At 37.9% G+C, this 6,047-nt stretch overlaps 1 pseudogene; it reads left to right on the top strand.

Moving 5' to 3' along the window:
• The first annotated feature begins 2,878 nt into the window (after positions 1-2,878).
• On the top strand, positions 2,879-5,263 carry LOC145391197 (uncharacterized; annotated as a pseudogene).
• Positions 5,264-6,047: the final 784 nt, after the last annotated feature.

Here is a 6,047-nt window from a genome sequence, read left to right as displayed (position 1 = left end):
TGTTTTGGTTATGGATTTTGTTATGAGAAAGGTTGTAAGGAGAACAGGTGCAGGAATTAACTGGAAATAAAATAAGAAGACGATGGATTTGGACTATGCTGATGATATTGTACTGATTTGCAGAAGTATTTACGAGATGCAGAGGGTGCTTGATTGTCTGTTGGAGGAAGGAGAAAAAGTGGGATTGGTAATAAATTGTGGAAAGACCGAAATTATTAATATGAACGTGGAGAACCAAATCGATTGTGTAATTGGGAATAATGTGGTGAAGAATGTAGAAAACTTTAAATAACTGGGAACGATTGTATCATGTAATGGATCATTAAACAATGAAATTGAGGAGAGGATTAGACAGGCTTGGCGAGAATGTCGAAATCTGTTTGGAATACTAATATGATTTCGGTACATACTAAAGTGAAAATTTACAAGTCCATGGTTAGACCAATTTTAATTTATGGGCATGAGTCATGTTACAGTACAATTGCAACAGATCAGAAAGTATTAAGATCGGAGAATAAAATTCTAAGAAGGATTCTTAGGGTAAAGTGGCAAGACAGAGTTACAAATGAAAGAGTAAGGGATATTACGAGAGTGGAACCAGTTAATGAATATGTGAGACTGTCTCGCTGGAAGTGGCTGGGGCACATATACAGAAAAGAAGGCAGTTTAATACAGGATGTGCCAGAGTGGACTGCTAGAGGAAGAAGAGGTAGAGGTAGGCCGAGGGAAACTTGTTTGAGGACAATGAAAAGCGAAGCAGGAGAGGAGTGTTGGTGGGATCTGAAGGAGATGGCAAGAGACAAATATTGGTGGAGAGAGTTCATCGAGGCCCTATGCATCCCGTGTGGTGCCACAGGAAATGACTGATTGATTGATTGATTTTCCTGAGTGAATAAAGTCGTCTGGCGGCAGCAGGAATACACAGGATTCTGTTTGTTGTCATTTAAGAGAACTGGGCAACTCTCACAGCTTGACTACTTAACTGTGGTAGCGTGAAATTTGATGACCCTATAGTTTTGGCGTAGGAATGAATCTCCTTGGTTACTGTACATTTTTTTACCTTAACCTGGCCAAGATTTTCGTTATTTTGCAGCTTATTTCACATAGCTAAGTGGCAAAAGATAATATTACAGTGTTACATTCCTTACATGACATTTCTTCATGACTAGCTTCATATTCTGCTAATTTCTTACTGCAGCCCAGCATGCTAGATATCAGTTTTAAGTCAAGTTAGCGTCAAAGCAGTATAGTCATAAAACATCCTCCAGTCTGAGTACGCTTGGCGATAATTTGAAATGAAAAGGGTTACGGATCTTTCTTGGATAAAAATAAACCACCCATAACGCAAAAACCCCTCGTGGTGAAGGGGTTAATATTCCCATTCAGATAATTATAATCTTGTTTTCAGAATTACATTAGGGAAAGCTTAAGCTTTGTTTTTCCTGTTTGGTGGCTTTAATATATATATGTCTAAAAAATAAGTAAATAAATAAATAAACAATAATAATAATAGCAATAGTAATAGTACTACTAGTGCTACTACTACTACTACTACTACTACTAATTATTATTATTATTATTATTATTATTATTATTGTTATTATTATAATTACAACAATAACAGTAATAGTAGTAGTAGTAGTAGTAGTAGTAGTGGCAGTAGTAGTAATAATAATAATAATAATAATAATAATGATAATAATAATGTTAGAATGAAATAGGTACAGATGGTTTAGTTTGTAAAGTAAAGCCAAGATTCCAGGGGCTTGAATGGCGTTTGAATGACAGTGTGGCCCATTTTACTGCGAATGCTTGTGAGAGTTCTTCAGCATTTTCACAGTCCTTGTTTCTGGATCCTGCCTCACCCAGTCTGTGGTAGGAAAAGGGGTTGGGATGATGATGATGATAAGGAAAAGGAGGAGGAGGAGGAGGAGGAGGGTGATGATGATGATGATGATGATAAGGACGAGGAGGAGAAGGGTGATGATGATGATGATGATAAGGACGAGGAGGAGGAGTGAGGGAGGAGGAGAAGGGGGAGGAGAATTGTCTTTGTTTTTTACACTTTTGGCTTTAGTATACATATATTAATTCATTAAGAATTTTTATCGATGGTTCACTTTTACAGAGAAAAATGATGCGCCACAGATTTTTGTTTTCGCTTTAATATTAAGAATTGTTGCAAGAGTGAAGGTTGACCAAACATTTTACATTGACACAAGAATGTGATTATTTTATTACTCTTTTGGAAGGTACTTTTAATCATTCCAATCCAAGAATGTGCCGTGGATTTTTACCCTCCGTGGAAAAACATTTCGGCATTTTCAGTCCAGAAAATATGTATTTGTCTCTGCAATAATTCTGGATAGACATTCTGACTTTAATGCTTATTTTATAATTTACTTTTTTCCAACTTCTGGATCCTGTTCTCTCCATTTATTAGTGAGTATAAGGGTTTAATTGGCAAACTTATGATAGTTCTCCCTATGTTGTTTTTTTTCTTGCTCTCTTAGCTTTTCCCCACTACATCCTTAGGTGGGGAAAGATGTAGAGATGATGATGATGATGATGCACATTACCCACCACATCTCCTATTCTAAATTTTAAAAATGACACCTCAGCACCAAGCCTCATAGTCCCCAGGAGGGAGGGACCATAAAGCCCGTTTCACACTATAGGGACGGTCACGCTCCGCTCACGGTCCAGTCAAATATCATTACATGCATTTCAGTGGAAGCATTCACATTGGCAGTAATGGTCAAGGAACGCTCCGCTCACGATCCATTCAAAAGATATTTTGACTGGAGCGGGAGTGGACCGTGAGCGGAGCGAACCGACAGTGTGAACACCCGCAACGGTCTCTCTTCACTGCAGTCTTGATTCAGCCCTCGTACGGGTGGGCATTGCTGCTCTGAGTCTGTTGAAAAAATGGATCGCCAAAAGAAAGCACTGCATTGGGATTATGAAAAAGGTACATAGTTATTCAGAAAATGTTTTTTTATTAATTTATTTATTAATTTATTTATTACAAATTTAAGGAAAATGCATACAGCTTTACGTAAGAGAAGCCTATACTGAACTAAATAAATTTACAAAACTTATTTCATCTTGTGGTTTCAGATGAAATGTTAATTGAATCAGTGAAATCAAAACCAGAGCTGTATGACTTGACTTCGCCACACTATAGAGACAACGTGGCGAAAAGAAGCTGGATGGACATAAGCAGCCAGTTGGGTTACGAAGGTAAGGCATTCAGTACTCTAAAATAATAGCCTGTTGTCCCCTGCGTGAATTTATTTCCTAGCCTTTCTCAGTAACATTCTTATATATATATATATATATATATATATATATATATATATATATATATATATATATATATATATATATATATATATATATATATATATATATATACTTATATTTTATCATTTTGCAAAGGCACTGAGCCAACTGGGGAGTTGAAATAATCTTTCAGTGTTTCTCTAACACCAAAAGCCTCCCTTGTGGCATTTCCCCCTCTTCCTCTCATTGGACGTACTGTATTTGATGATGGCATGCCAACAGTATCTGGTAATGTAACATCTGGGTGTATTTGATTGTGAAGTATGCATGTTGTTGTAATAATAGCATTAGCATTAGAGGGCTTAGCTTTAAGTTTCCTTAAATATATTCTGAAGGTTTGCACTAGAATACCAAAGGTACACTTAACTACCCTTCTCGCTCGAGATAATCTATAGTTAAAAATCCTTTTTTCTACATCATGTTCAGTCTGCAACCCTGGATAGGGCCTCATCAAATTTCTCTTCAAAGGGAAACCCTCATCGCCCACTATGACATATGGTGCAGGCACATCAGTGCCAGGAAGTGGAGCATCTTCTGGTACATTCAACTGTTCCTCTTCCAGATATTTGCAAAATTTGGAATTTGTAAACATCCCAGTCACTATTTTTGCCATATGATCCTACATCAACCAATATGAAGCGGTAGTTTACATCAACCAAAGCTAAAAGAACAAGAGAAAATGTCTTTTTATAGTTGAAATATTGGGACCCACCATTTGCTGGTGCTTCAATTACTACATGTTTTCCATCCAGAGTACCATTGCAGTTTGGGAAGTTTCACTGAGTCCAAAATTCATTTGCAATTCGCTTCCAGTCTTCTTTATCTGGTGTTGGAATAGCTTCGGCCATAAGGTTCTTCATTATTGCGTGACAAACTTCAAGTACACTATCCTGACTGGTTGAATGGTCTAGACGATAGCTGAAAGCTATTGTTCTGTAGGAGTCCCCCGTGGCCAAAAACCTGAAATGAAACAACATAGGGAAATAATTGACTATGGTATCTACTCATTTTCAGGATCTGAGTGTAAGGAACACTGGGAATCGCTACGATCGCAGTACCGTAAACACGTCAACAAGAAAACAAAGAGTGGGCAGGCTGCTACTAACAACCAGAAATGGAAGTATCAAGACCAGATATAATTGTGAAAGACAGAACCCGAATCACATCTCTGCAACAGGCGGGAAAAGCATCAGAAGATTCAGATAATGCAGAACACGTTGGCACAAAAGAAACATTCAGTGAACAAGACAGTGAAAAAGATAACGAGGATGTTGCTGTTAGACAAATTCCACTCCCTCAGCAAGAACGTCGCAGATGTAAAAGAACAAACAGTCAGGAAAATAACAACAGTGCATCTGCTACCCTAATCAGATACATAGTAGAAAATAAGAAGGAAGAATGTGCACCTGAGCCAATTGATACCTTCTTTTCATTGATGGCAGCTACTGTAAAGAAATTCAGTCCAGCTGATCAACATTTCATTAAAACAAGGGTGTTTTCATTAGTAAGCGAAATTGAAGGAAAATACATTCATAACCAAAATGCACAGACCTACGCATCACTAACACAGAATGTATGCCCCTTGCCTTCGCCATCACCTGCTCTGTCACAGTACTCTACTTCCTCATCCACAATTACTCCACCTATACAACATGGAACACAAGATCAGCACCACATCCACAGCGCGCCATTACCTCAGCAGCCTACTTGCACCTCACAGTGGCATAATCTGGATTCTTGTACCTTCCCTTCATGATTCTATACACAATATAACACTGAAGGAATAAATGGTGATCCTCTGTATCATTATCTCTTATTACCTTTCAGTCATGCTGAATGATTAATCTAAGTCACATCTTTCATTTATCATACCTTAGACACACAGCCAGTTTTTCTCTTGGAGTGATTGCTTCTCTGAATGATGTGTTTTCCTTTTTCAGGTCATCCTCAATTTTTGATAGAATTTTTTCAAATGTTCCAATGTTCATTCTAAAATATGTGTGAAATTTACTTTCATCATCAATCAGATGAGGAAACAGTGTATGAAATTCCCCTTCACTTTTCCTATCTTGCAAGATTGGATGAACCCACACTCTCTCCCATTTCCGACTTTGTTTTCTTCTTTCTTCTTCTTCTCCATCCAGTGCAATGGCGATCATTGCCAACTCGGCTCGTGAAAAGTCACACATCCTCCGTCAATGGTGGTGGCATTTCTACTGTTGAGGGAGAGGGGATGACGAGACCGTGAGCGAAGCGAGAGCGGATCGGACGTGTGAATGCACCAGGACCGTGAGCACAGCAAGAGTGGAGCGTGACTGGAGCGTGACCGTCCCTATAGTGAGAATTGGGTCTTACGGTACCATACATGCCTGCCAATTTTTACCCGCGAATCTTGAAAAATGCGGTCACAGTGAATTTTTTTATTTTAGACTGTTGTAAAACGGCACGGGCACTGGGCGTGGAAATATGTCAAACCATTTTAAAATGGCACTGGCACACGGCGGGTTAAAGGTCGTATACTTTTTTGTGATAAACTGTCATACCTTACATACCATAAACATTTATGGTGAAGCTTACTTACTGTGGCTACACAGTAAGTAAATAGGTAACTAGTTATTATTATTATTATTGTTATTATTATTATTATTATTATTATTATTATTATTATTCATTTTACACCTGCTTCAAATATTGTTCTTGAT

This window comes from Coenobita brevimanus, chromosome 17 (genome assembly GCF_032717465.1).
Source record: "Coenobita brevimanus isolate Jiangsu-jjx chromosome 17, ASM3271746v2, whole genome shotgun sequence".
In the NCBI taxonomy this organism is placed as follows: Eukaryota; Metazoa; Arthropoda; class Malacostraca; order Decapoda; family Coenobitidae; genus Coenobita; species Coenobita brevimanus.
The sequence above is the reverse complement of the archived record's forward strand: the minus strand, read 5'-3'. Positions and strand labels throughout refer to the sequence as shown.